The sequence below is a fragment of the Falco naumanni genome, chromosome W, assembly GCF_017639655.2.
Source record: "Falco naumanni isolate bFalNau1 chromosome W, bFalNau1.pat, whole genome shotgun sequence".
In the NCBI taxonomy this organism is placed as follows: Eukaryota; Metazoa; Chordata; class Aves; order Falconiformes; family Falconidae; genus Falco; species Falco naumanni.
In genome coordinates, this window is record NC_054079.1 from 11,855,717 (window position 1) to 11,869,356 (window position 13,640).

The window sequence follows — 13,640 nt, forward strand, 5'->3', positions numbered from 1 at the left end:
TCTCACAGGGTATGTACCGTATTGTACTACAGGTTGTTTTGGATTGTATATTGTATTGTGTATTGCCTGTGTTGTGTAGAATTCTATGCATTGTGTTGTGTGGCATAGTAGTACACACACTGTAATATGATGTTTTGTATCTTATGGTCTGTATTTTATTGTGTGGTATGGGTTGTATTTTGTATTGGACTGTATTTTGTGTTGCATGCATTTCCTGTTGTACGGTTTGGTATTGCATAGATTGTATTTTGTGTTGTGTATCATGCACTTTTCTGTGTATTGTGTGTATGGTATGTATAGTATTGTGTTGTATTCTGGGGTATGCCCTGTATTTTCTGTTGGATGGTTTGTAATGCCTTGTCTGCATGCTATTTGACGCTTAGTATTTCCCATCTCCTGTGTGTAGTGTTGTATTCTACTCTGTGTTGTGATGTATTTTTTAGGATGGCGTGTATTGTGTTGTGGTTTGTCATAAATTGTGTGGTATGTATGGTGCTGTATGATTTCCTGCGTGGTTTGGTATGTTTTGTATGTAATGTATTTTATGTTGGGCTCTCGCATTGTCTCATATGTATTGTATTGTGCTTCAGTTTGTGCCATCTTGTGCACTGTTATTTGTGTTGTAGTGTGTATTTTCTGTATTGTATGGTATTTATATATGTAATCTGTTGGCTTTCTTGTATTCTATAGGTTGTATGGTATTTATTATATTTGTTCAGGAACTGTACTGTATGTTTTGTATGTTGGGTATGGTATGGAATGTCTCATGTGTATCTTGTTTTGTTTTGTATTGTATCTGGGGTGTGTATTGCAAGTTGTCTGAGGAGCGGCAGAGGGAAGTGGGGTTGTATAGCTCGGTGGATCCCCTCCTCATGCGACCCTGGAGGAGCCCTTCGTCGCTTGGTAGCGGAGGAGCTGGTTCTTGTGCCCCCCCAGAGGAGCCATTCATTGTGGTGTGCCAGAGGAGTCCTTAATCGCAGCGCCCTTGAGGAGGCCTTTATTAGCTTTGCGTGGGAGTAGCCCTTCCTTGCGCCACCCCAGAGGAGATCTTCATCACGCTGCCGTGGAGGAGCCCATTGTTGCCCCATGACTGAGGAGCCCTATATTTTGACTCCTTCTCAGAGGTGTTCATCGTGCCACCCAGGTCTCCTTGCAGCCCTTGGCTGTGCCGCCCCAGAAGCACTGGCTATGGTGTGGGGTGTGGTTTGGCATTGGGTATGGTATTGTGTGGTCTGCGTTGTTTTACGTTAAGCGTGATATTGCATTTTGTATTGCCTTTCCTGTATTTGCAGTATGGTATGTATAGTGGTGGGTTTTTTTAGTATGGGAAGGTATATTTTTTATGGTGTAGTATGGCATGGTATGCTATTACAGGGTATTTCTAGTATGCTGTAGTATTTAGGCAATGGTGCTTGGGAAACAGTCCAGTATGTATTGCATGATATGCATTGTAATGTATGGTATACATGTTCCTTTTAGCAGGTGTGGTATAATTTAGCATGTACTGTGTGGTATGTATTCTAAGTCCAGTATCTATGGTATCATATGGTAAGGTATTGCATTTTGTAGGTATTGTATTTTCTATTGTATTTACATTTTGCATTGTAGTGGATGTCTTATGTGTATTGAACTGTAGTTGTTGCTCTGCTCTGCTCTGCTCTGCTCTGGTGAGACCCTCCCTGAGCATTGCTGTGTCTTCTCTGAGGCCCTCAACATAAGAAAGACATGAAGCTGTTGGAGCAAGTCCAGAGGAGGCCACAGAGATGCTCAGAGGGCTGGAGACCCTCTGCTGTGCAGACAGGCTGAGGAAGTTGGGGTTGCTCAGCCTGGAGAAGAGATGGCTCCAGGGAGACCTTAGAGCATCTCCCAGTACGTGAAGGGGCTGACAGGAAAGCTGGAGGGGGAATTTTTACAAGGGCCTGTGGTGAGTAAAGGTCCTTAGGAGAGGTCAGAAACCAGCATTAATTTCACTTACAAAAATACATGGTGGTGACACCACAGGCACCACTGTATGGGTAAAAAACAACTTTCAGGTACAGGCAACACACAAGACGAGAACTATCAGGGTCAGTCATTCTGGTAGGCGAAGTCTGGCTGTGTATTTTAGCTGTAACAGAAGCCCAGTAACCCACAGCACCCAAAAAAAAAAAATAATCATATTTTCTGTCAGATGTTTAGCATCCCAACATGTGACTCGACACATTCAGCTTTATAACATCAATTAAGATATGCAATAATCTTCATGGAATCGATCGACCACATCCAAAATTCAACATTAACACAACACAGCTACAGATAGCAACCGAACAAAGAGTCAATCATGTGCACCATCCCCTCTCCCTCACCGTGTTACATATCTGCTAATAAGTTAGAATTAATTGACTTTATTTGATTTTATAAAATCATTTTAATAGAAATACAGAGGAATAAGAAATATTTTAATGAAACTTGTAGTTGCACAGCAAAAGCTGCTATGAAATCCTCTGTACAGCCCTGTACCAAGGCCAGAAGAATGGGTTAGAATCATTGAATAGGAATGTTTAGAACTTAGGTAACAAATTTGAGATTTTAGATAACAGTCAGTTACAGATTTCTTTGTATTTGACTAGTCTTCTGTATGTAGAAAGTGTATTGAGATGTCAGAATGCAGAATTAATGGGAACTGGGAGTAACCGAATGAAACAACTCGTAGTTACCTGCCAAGAAACCGTGAACTTTAGTAAAAGGTAATTCTGGCAGGGGGAGATCACGACCACCAACTCATATATCACCTACCCAAATCATACCTCAGACCCATTTCTGGACCTTTCTAACCTTTACTGCGCAGAATCGGATATGGGAGGAGAGTATGTTAATGATTTTTGGGAAACACTATGTTTATGCATGAATACTTAATGAATATGTATGAATAAGTTCTATATATGGTGCATGATTTTTAAGCTTGGTGTGCGTTGATCGTGAGAGGACTCATTCACGCACCTGGCCGTTAATAAAGAAGTGTCTGCTTATCTACATCACATTGGTGTAGATAAGTTCTTCATTCCGAGATTTCGGCAACAGTTTTGGCGACCCAGATGGGACCTCGCTGAAGGAGACCGGAGGAGTCGGGGACCTGATCGGTTCCAGCCGGCACCGAGCATTTCTTGGGGATACCCATCGATCCTCGATCCATAAGGCTCTTTGCGACGTTCTCTGGATTTTGGTAAGACACTTCTGTAGAAGAATGGCTGCAGAAGCATGGCTTTAGAATCTCTAAAGATCTGCACAATCCAGGCCTGGTATTAGAATAGGCCTTTAATTAGAATTGTGCTGAAGTTGCTGTGCTCAAGTTAACAAGCAAGGTAGCCTTGAGCTATTCTTGAATCCTGAGATCAAGTAATTATGTTGTGCCAACAGACCGTGGCTGTAACAAGATACAGCTGTTGGGAAGGCAGATGCAAGGCCAAGAAAGATAGGGAGCGGTATGGAAATATAGGGAGTAGCAAACCGCAAGGCTGAAGCATAGCAACGCAAATAGCTACATGGATAGAATGCTTATTTTAGTCATGATAATTAGGCGTGTGAGAATCGCGCGCACTTAGAGGCTAATAACCAATTATATTTTTGCTTTACGAGTATGCATGTGTATTGAGTCTATATAATAGTGTTAGAAAATAATAAAGTTGAGCGAGATGCGTAACTCATATTGAGTAATTTCTTGACTCCGGCGAACCCTTCTCCCCAACAATTGGCGCCCGAACCACAGGAAAGCTGGAAAAACTTTTTTTGCATTGTTTTGCATTGCGACGGTGGGCTTTGCGAGTTGAGAGTCGAAAGAAGTTCAAGCAGGAAGACATCCGTAAGGAGTAAAGGAGTCTGAATCCGCCATTGACGTGTGCGGACCTGCACCGATAAGACCGTTTTTCCCTCGATAATAGAAAGGGAGGCGGCACTCATGCTATTAACTGATATTCTTGCTAAGCGAGAGGCTAGCGTGAGCACAAAGAAGTTCCATGAGCTCTGTAGGTGTGCGAATGAAAAAGGACACTTAAAAGACCCGCAATTGCTGTTTAGTGTGACTGAGTGGTGAGAGAGGGGGATTCCCTTTGGGATGCGATCCTTAATGGCAGCAAGTCGGCCAAGGACTTGGGAACAACCTGGCAGGAGGTCATAAACCATTTACGATCAATGGTTGCGGAGAAAAAAATGGCTATGGCTGCCTCAGACCTCCTCGGTTGGGAAACTGAGTCGGAGTCTACCCGATTATTTGGTCAAGGTGCTCCGTCTGCAAAAGGTATAATAGTGACTATTAAAAAATCTGCGACAGAACTATTACACCTGACACCGACACCGGAGGGTGCCGCCGCAACGGGTGCTCCACGCCGACCTGAAAGCTACCGAGAGCCGCCCCCCCTGCTAGATGAGGACGAGGGTACAAGAGCAGGTCCGAGCACGCCTCTGAATGAGACCGCATAGTCCAATAAAGAAAATGAGCCCACCCCAGCTGCAGCTGCCCCGATCCTGGTCCCCGAACAAAAACCTCTGACCGGACCCTAAACCACTTGCAGCAGCAATTAACGAATGCCATCTGCCTACTGGAGGTCGTGATGTTCAAGTCCTGACCCAGGAAGGCGTTATCCTCCAGCCTGCCGCTCCCCAAAGTCGTTGGTCTGGGGTTATACGAGACGCTATATTTGAGGGAGAGTGGCAAGCTGCCTCTGCTGTTTCATGTCCAGTGCGGACCACCACATTACCAGCTGGTTCAGCAGCCGCAACGTGGAAACCTTTTGATTGGAAGTTTATGCAGCAGCTGCGACAAACTGTTACACAATATGGTTTACAATCAGAAACAGCCAAGCACCTGCTGAATTATTTGTTTGACTCTGAAATCATGACACCTGGTGACTGTACTTTGCTAGCCAGATTGCTTCTTACACCAGCACAGTTGCTCGCACCCCACCAGCGTGCCGTGCCGTGCCCCGCGGCTCTCCCCACTCACCCGCCCACCCACCGCCAGGGATCCCCCCAGCTGCTGGTGAAAAGTGGAGTCCAGAGTTTGGTGTGGAGCTGCAGATCGCACCCCCGCCGGTGTAAGACCGCGATGAGTAAATCGCGGCAGGACTCTACGCTAAATTCCTTTCTGTGAGTGGGGGGGGCACTACGGAAAACCACAACGAGTAAATCTCGGCAGGGCTTCTCCGTGCTGATATCCTTTCTGTGAAAGGGGAGAGCTCTGAGAAGACCGCGATGGAATTAGACGCGTCAATTAAACTCTTAACTGGAGTCCTCCTTAAGAGAGGGGAGGGTGTTACAGAGACAGAAGTGGAGACCTTAGTTCGCTGGGCATGAAAGAAAAAAAAAAAAAAAAACTGTAGTGGCAGCAGTCATAGAAGCATTGGGGTGAGATGTGGCAGAAAAGCCGGTGGAGCAGAAGGGTGATTCACCTAAGCCTTCTCTCTTGGCTACATTTTTCAGAGTCGGGCATACTCGTCCTATGAAGGGTATGTCCGCCCCTGCGTGTTCAACAGTGCCGGAGCTTTTAGATAAGACAGCAGACAAAATGAAAGTTACGCCTCGGGAGCCTGCGGTAACTGAGCCGAACCCGAGAAAGGCTACTGAGCATCCCCAGGAGGGCGGGGCAGCGAGTCCTGCTGCACCAATCACGTCAGGGCGGGCAAAAGCACTGCCCGACATCGTATCCTTCTCGTCCTGAAACATCGTCTGATGAATTGGAGGAGGAAGTCAGGGAAAAGCCTTGTGATAACAATACAGAGAAATACTTACAGGAGGTAATAGATAAATTAGTAAAACCTGGAAAAGCGAGTTGAAATTAAACTGCCTACTACTTCAATACTTGTAATTCCTCCAGTTAGCCCAACTACCCCACTGATGCTGAACTCGAGAAAAGATCCAATTCTACAGTGTTAGTCTGGTGTTACTCGTGATGCTATTTTGGAGGGTGATTGGCAGGTGACCAGCTCGTTAGCTTGACCAGTACAGATTAATAATCTTGATGCACATAACTAGGACATGATTTATGGAAGGTTAATGATCAGAAATTAGCGATGGGAGTGTTGCAACCTGCTCTTCCACCTTTTATGATGATCCCACAGATTTGGGAAATTGTTGTGATAGACTCAAAAGACTGTTTTTTTCACGATTTCCTTACACCCTGATGACACACAAAGAGACTCACTAATGATGATTTGCAACCAGTCCGATCCTGGCTGCATGGCACCAAAGCCAACAGTTCTCAGACTTGTTCACCAGAACAGCGGGCTGCCCTTGAAGTTGTGTCCTGCAAGATTCAGACAGGCTGGTGTGGTCGCCGAATGGCAAACCATCCGTTATCTTTTTTGGTTTGTAATGTTGCCACTTCACCTTTTGCCCTTATTTTGCAATGGCAAAAGAAAAAGGGGGAAAATACGGCGATCATTTTAGATGGTTGTTTTGCCCATTGCAACCCAGGCATCGTATTTTAAGTCGCCCTGAAGCAGTAGCAGCCTTGGTGAGAAAAGGAAGAAATAGGATTGTTGAAATTGATGGGACTGAACCGGCAGATATCAGTATTCCAGTCCCTGGTGATGATTATGAGTGGCTCCTGAGACAATCAACAGCCATACAGGAAGCCTTGATGGGTTATACAGGTGTTGTACACAACAACCGGCCAAAAGGACCTCTCTGGAAGATGTTAGAACATTATCAGTGGATTGCGAGACCGTTACGCTCAAAAAGGCCAGTTGATGGGCCAGCGGTGTTTACAGATGCAGGACGAAAGATGAAGAAGGCTGCGTGTGTTTGGCAATCCGATAATCAGTGGCATAAACAAGTGATCACCGGTGAACCATGGAACAACCTTCAAACCTTACAACTGAAAGCAGTTGTTGAAAGGGCAAATCGTACCCTGAAGAGACAGAAAGTATTGCAGGACAACGTTGTAACTATATGGTTGACTAAGGTGTTGTTTACCTTAAACTATCTCTCCCTTACGGAGGATAGAGAGGGACCACCTGTTGTTATACATCACCAAACAGCACGAGGGAACCAAACAGCTACAGTTCCTGGTTTGAATGTTTTGTATAAAAATATGGCTTCAGGCATATGGGAAGGACCTAATCAGGTGTTATTTATCGGTAGAGGTTATTTTTGTATCTCCACAGATGAAGGACCTATATGGGTCCCTAGCAAGTTTGTGCGACCTGTATCTCAAGATCAGAAGACGGAAGAGAAGACTCAGAGCGAGTAGACAGAATAAACTGTCTATGTTGTAAGGGATGTAACCCGCGGGTATTGTGACAATGTATGCTATGTGGGGTAAAACGGTTCTGTAAGCCAAAGCTTAAATGTAAATGGTGTAAAGAGTGTATGTGTTTGATTAGTAACCGGGCATGAAGCAAGAGAAAACATATGACTAGTGTAATACCATGCTGATTTGAGACAGTATACATCATCAGAATCTGTGAAAGCAGTTATTTGTAGGGTGGAATGTTAAAAAAAAATAAAAAATAAAAAGGTGGAAATTGTAGGACTAAACATGTTTCAGTGGTGGACATGGATTACGGTCTTGATGAATTTTTTACCCATTGGCCAAAGTATTTTTGACATCTTGCCTAGGACAAACATATGGGTGACATGGGCAAATATCACGGGAGTAACAGACTTTTGTCTAAGTCTGCAACAGGCAGACAACCCCTTTAGAGCCTGTTTAATTGGTATTCCCCTGCAAGAGAATGAGACAAATTTTGATGGTTTTTGGAATGTTAAAACAGTAGATCTGACTTCCAATCAGAATGGTACATGTATGAGTCCAAATGGGCAATATGTTTGGCCTTCTATGAGTAATGCAGCGTGGCAGAAGACAGTTATTGAGAATTTGAATCGACCATATCATTTACCTTTGCAGGAGTTAGACCTATTGGCTAGCATTGTACCTGTTGAATATGTTAATGTAACTGCAACTGGTACGGCAGACTGTACCCACATGTCATCACCACTTCAACCCGTGAATGGCACTGGAGTAATTTGGTTTGGTGACCCGTGGCAGTTGTGGCTAACACATCAAGGTGAATGGGGGTTTTATACAGGGTTTCAAAATCTAACCGGTTCACCTATTTGGGGTGAATTGAAAACTGTAGGCTTCCATGTAAATGTATCAGGGGGTTATCAGTTGCCACCGGGAGTCTTTTTGATATGTGGGGACAGAGCGTGGCCAGGGATTCCTTTGTATCCTGTCGGTGGACCATGTTATTTAGGGTGTTTGACTTTGTTTGCTCCACATATGAAAGACTTATTAAAAATGACTCCACAATCTCATAGATCACGGAGGGCACTGCGCACCTTTGATGAAACATGTAATGACCGGGTCGATCTACAGTCTGTAACAGCAAATGTCTTAGCCTCCATATTTATGCCAGGAGCAATGACTGCATTAAATGCTAAGAATATACAAAGGTTAGCGTGCTGGGGAGAGAAACAATTTAATCTTACATCGCATATTTTTTTAAGTTCGTTATTGCTTGATGTAGATAGTGTTAGGCATGCTACGTTACAAAATAGAGCTGCAATAGATTTTTTGTTATTAGCACATGGACACGGTTGTGAGGATTTTGAAGGGATGTGTTGTATGAACCTTTCCGATCATTCCATATCTATACACAAAAAGTTGTCACAACTGCAGGGAAACATGAAGCATATTCTTGCTGATGATAATCCCTTTGATGAATGGTTGAGAGGATTGGGGATAACAGGTTGGTTAAAGATGTTATTGATGAAAGGAATACGCTTTGTTATAATCATTGTTGTAATGTTTTTAGGTTTTAGCTGTTTGTTTTCTTGTGTGAAGAAAGGTTTAACATCTATTGTGAAACAGACATGGGTTGTCCAAAAAGAAAAAGGGGGATATGTAGAGGGATTTTTAAAGGACCGAGGACATATGTTACCATTGTCCGGGTTGGACAACCCAGGCCTGTTAGTTGAAGCTGCAGAGCAGTTTTAAATAGTCCTGGGAACAAGCAGTGGGAGAAGGGAAACAAGCTATGCACAAACAAGAAGCCAGGTGCAGAGCAAGCCCTGGGAACCACGAAATCAGCCCACTCTCATTGGCACACTCTGATCAGGCGCCTGCAGCATGCCCACCAATCAGCGACACAGACCCCCACATGGCCCAGAGACTTTTATCCAATCACCTGTGTGTAAAGTCGGGTGAGTGGTCGGTTTAAGTTATAAATATAACCTGTTTGTTTAATAAAGTGAGCACGGCATGTAGCCATATTGCTGTGATTGTTGTGACTTGGCCGACTCTCCACGGGGGACCCTCTTCGTCTGGCGCCCGAACAGGGACCCATTTATTCGCTTAAATGCGGTTCGCTTAAATGCAGTTTAGCTTAAATGCTGTTCGCTTAAATGCGGAAGTCTCCGTGCATCGGACCCAAAGGGAAGTTTTCCAATTAGGGAGCTGGAGGTCAGGGGTGGGCGGAACCTGGAAGGTGAAAAGCGGAGTCCAGAGTTCGGTGTAGAGCTGCAGATCGCACCCCTGCCGGTGGTAAAACATCGTAGAGTAAATTGCGACAGGACTCTCCACTAATTTCCTCTCTGTGAGGTGGGGGGGCACTAAGGAAGACCACATAGAGTAAATCGCGGTGGGGCTCCCTGCTGATTTCCTCTCTGTGAGAGGGGGGGGCACTACGGAAGTCCGCAACGAGTGCAGTAAGGCTTCTCTGCTGATATCCTTTCTGTGAGAGGGGGGAGCTCTGAGAAGACCACAATGGAACTAGACGCGGCAATTAAACTGTTAACTGGCGTCCTCCTTAAGAGAGGTGAGGGTGTTAAAGAGACAGAAGTGGAGACCTTAGTTCGCTGGGCACGAAAAAAAGAGTAAGATCCCCGAGCCCACGTTATTGTTTAGTATTGTGGAATGGAGAGAAGTGGGAAATTGCCTCTGGGATACTACGATCGAGGGATGTAAAGAAGGAAAAGAAGCTAAAGAGTTAGGAGCTACATGGCGGTCGATAGTTAACACTCTGGAAACTATGAAGGCAGAAAAAAAAGTAGCGGCAGCAGCCATAGAAGCATTGGGGGCAGATGTGGTAGAAAAGCCAATAGAGCAGAAGGGTGATTCACCTAATCCTTCTCTCTTGGCTACATTTTTCGGAGTTGGGCATACTCACCCTACAAAGGGTATGTCAGCCCCTGCATGTTCAACAGTGCAGGAGCTTGTAGATAAGACAGTGGACACTCCTCGGGAGTCTGCTGTAACTGAGCCAAACCTGGAAGAGGCTGCTGAGCCTCACCAGGAAGGCAGGGCAGTGAGTCCTGCTGCACCAATCGGAGCTGTGGGTGGAGCAAGACCAAAACAGAAGGTGGCAACAGCTCATAGGTCACATCAGGGCAGGCAAAAGCGCCGTCCGTCCGATGACGTATCCTCCTCTTCCTAAAACATCATCGTATGGGTTTGAGGAGGAAGGTGGGGAGAAACTTTGTGATAACAATACAGAGAAATCCTTACAAGAGGTAATAGATAAATTAAGAAACCTGGTAAAGCAAGTTAAAATGAACCTGCCTACTACTTCAATCCCTGTAATTCCTCCAGTTAGCCCAACTACCCCACTGATGCTGAACTCGAGAAAAGATCCAATTCTACAGTGTTAGCCTGGTGTTACTCGTGATGCTATTTTGGAGGGAGAATGGTGGTGACCAGCTCGTTAGCTTGTCCAGTACAGATTAATAATCTTGATGCACATAACTAGGACAGGATTTATGGAAGGTTAATGATCAGAAATTAGCGATGGGAGTGTTGCAACCTGCTCTTCCACCTTTTATGATGATCCCACAGATTTGGGAAATTGTTGTGATAGACTTGAAAGACTGTTCTGTCTTTTTCACAATTTCCTTACACCCTGATGACATGCAAAGAGCCTCTCTAACGATGATTTGCAACCGTTCTGATCCTGGCTGCATGGCACCGAAGCCAACAGTCCTTGAACTTGTTCACCAGAACAGCGGGCTGCCCTAGAAGTTGTGTCCCACAAGATTCAGACAGGCTGGTGTGGTCGCCGAATGGCGAATCATCCATTATCTTTTCTGGTTTGTAATGTTGCCACTTCACCTTTTGCCCTTATTTTGCAATGGCAAAAGAAAAAGGGGGAAAATACGGCGATCGTTTTAGATGGTTGTTTTTCCCATTGCAACCCAGGCATCGTATTTTAAGTCACCCTGAAGCACTAGCAGCCTTGGTGAGAAAAGGAAGAAACAGGATTGTTGAAATTGATGGGACTGAACCGGCAGATATCAGTATTCCAGTCCGTGGTGATGATTATGAGTGGCTCCTGAGACATTCAATAGCCATACAGGAAGCCTTGATGGGTTATACAGGTGTTGTACACAACAACCGGCCAAAAGGACCTCTCTGGAAGATGTTAGAACATTATCAGTGGATTGCGAGACCGTTACGCTCAAAAAGGCCAGTTGATGGGCCAGCGGTGTTTACAGATGCAGGACGAAAGATGAAGAAGGCTGTGTGTGTTTGGCAATCCGATAATCAGTGGCAGAAACACGTGATCACTGGTGAACCACGGGACAACCTTCAAACCTTAGAACTGAAAGCAGTGTGTTGGGCTTTGGGAAGCTGGAACAATACACCTGTAAACATAGTATCAGACTCATTGTACGTAGTTGGTGTAGTACAGCGCATTGAAGATGCCTTGTTGAGAGAGGCAAAGAATCCACATCTTGGTGAAATGTTTATACAACTGCATAGTACTCTTCGACAGAGAAAACATGAGTTTTGTATTATGCATATTAGAAGTCATCAGTGGACCATTGTGTTGGGCGAAGGTAATGCTAGAGCTCATGAAGCAGTCAGCTGTCTGGCAATAACTCCTCCAACAAATAAGCTTGAAGAAGCTCGTAACAGCCAGGAGATGTTTCATCAGAATGCAAAGTCTTTACATCAACAGTATCAAATACCCATAGCAGATGCAAAGGGTATTGTTCGCTCCTGTCCTCAATGTAGTCATCATGGACCTGGTTTAGGGGTGGGCACTAACCCAAAAGGTCTGAAGGCACTTCAGGTTTGGCAAATGGATGTAACACATGTACCTGACTTTGGGAAGCTTAAGTATGTGCATGTCACAATTGACACCTATTCTCATTTTATATGGGCCACTGCACAAACCGCTGAAAAGGCATTACATGTGGAGAGACAGTTAATGTCTTTTTTGCTGTCATGGGAGTACCTGTAGAAATAAACACAGACAATGGTCCAGCCTATAGTAGTCAGCGAGTCACTAGGTTTATGACAACTTGGGGAATTAAACACGTTAAAGGGATTCCTCACTCCCCAACGGGGCAAGCAGTTGTTGAAAGGGCAAACCATACCCTGAAGGATTATCTTCAGAGACAGAAAGTATGGCAGGACATAGATGTAACTATATGGTTGACTAAGGTGTTGCTTACCTTAAACTATCTCTCCCTTACGGAGGATAGAGAGGGACCACCTGTTGTTATACATCACCAAACAGCACGAGGGAACCAAACAGCTACAGTTCCTGGTTTGAATGTTTTGTATAAAAATATGGCTTCAGGTGTATGGGAAGGACCTAATCAGGTGTTATTTATCGGTAGAGGTTATTTTTGTATCTCCACAGATAAAGGACCTATATGGGTCCCTAGCAAGTTTGTGCGACCTGTATCTCAAGATCAGAAGACGGAAGAGAAGACTCAGACCGAGTAGACAGAACAAACTGTCTATGTTGTAAGGGATGTAACCCGCGGGTATTATGCCAGTGTATGCTATGTGGGGTAAAACGGTTCTGTAAGCCAAAGCTTAAATGTAAATGGTGTAAAGAGTGTATGTGTTTGATTGGTAACCGAGCATGAGGCAAGAGAAGGCATACGACTAGTGTAATACCATGCTGATTTGAGACAGTATACATCATCAGAATCAGTGAAAGCAGCGATTTGTGGGGTGGAATGTTAAAAAAAAAAAAAAAAAAAAAGGTGGAAATTGTAGGACTAAACATGTTTCAGTGGTGGACATGGATTACGGTCTTGATGAATTTTTTACCCATTGGCCAAAGTATTTTTGACATCTTGCCTAGGACAAACATATGGGTGACATGGGCAAATATCACGGGAGTAACAGACTTTTGTCTAAGTCTGCAACAGGCAGACAACCCCTTTAGAGCCTGTTTAGTTGGTATTCCCCTGCAAGAGAATGAGACAAATTTTGATGGTTTTTGGAATGTTAAAACAGTAGATCTGACTTCCAATCAGAATGGTACATGTATGAGTCCAAATGGGCAATATGTTTGGCCTTCTATGAGTAATGCAGCGTGGCAGAAGACAGTTATTGAGAATTTGAATCGACCATATCATTTACCTTTGCAGGAGTTAGACCTATTGGCTAGCATTGTACCTGTTGAATATGTTAATGTAACTGCAACTGGTACGGCAGACTGTACCCACATGTCATCACCACTTCAACCCGTGAATGGCACTGGAGTAATTTGGTTTGGTGACCCGTGGCAGTTATGGCTAACACATCAAGGTGAATGGGGGTTTTATACAGGGTTTCAGAATCTAACCGGTTCACCTATTTGGGGTGAATTGAAAACTTGGGGGTTCCATATAGATGTATCAGGGGGTTATCAGTTGCCACCGGG